The sequence below is a fragment of the Hyposmocoma kahamanoa genome, unplaced genomic scaffold (genome assembly GCF_003589595.1).
Source record: "Hyposmocoma kahamanoa isolate Upper Pololo Valley unplaced genomic scaffold, ASM358959v1 92, whole genome shotgun sequence".
NCBI classification, from domain to species: domain Eukaryota; kingdom Metazoa; phylum Arthropoda; class Insecta; order Lepidoptera; family Cosmopterigidae; genus Hyposmocoma; species Hyposmocoma kahamanoa.
In genome coordinates this window covers 2147992-2148383 of record NW_020654748.1, presented here as the reverse complement: position 1 = coordinate 2148383, position 392 = coordinate 2147992, and the positions used below count along the sequence as shown (strand labels likewise).

The following is a 392-nucleotide window of genomic DNA, read 5'->3' as shown; positions in this document are numbered from 1 at the left end:
TATAAATAACACCCTAACAAACTAGAGATACTACGTATTGTTTCTTTGGATAAATGACTGTTTATGTTTATGATTACAAGCACAAGTAAAAGTAAACGTTACCGTGTGCGGCTTCGGCGACATGTCACGACATCATTGACTATGAAAACGCAACGAAATGTTGCTTTAAGAATATACTCTAGAATTTAGAATATTAATCTGAATAGAAAACTACTTCTTTTTTTGTTTAAGAATATATTTTCTTAAAATACACCCAAGAAATTTTGAATTCATTTAAGATTATTTAAATTTGATGTAAGAGGTAAAAATTTCTTGATGGAAGTAATGTCCAATTAATTGATTAGAAATGAAATAAAATCTTGAAGTGAACGTATTTGTCTCAAAGTTAGAAT

At 27.8% G+C, this 392-nt stretch overlaps 1 protein-coding gene across 1 annotated transcript in view; it reads left to right on the top strand.

The window, feature by feature from the left end:
• The window catches only part of LOC113236976 (ferredoxin-dependent glutamate synthase 1-like), a 43183-nt gene that overhangs the window by 20965 nt on the left and 21826 nt on the right, over positions 1–392 (top strand). The window lies entirely within an intron of this gene.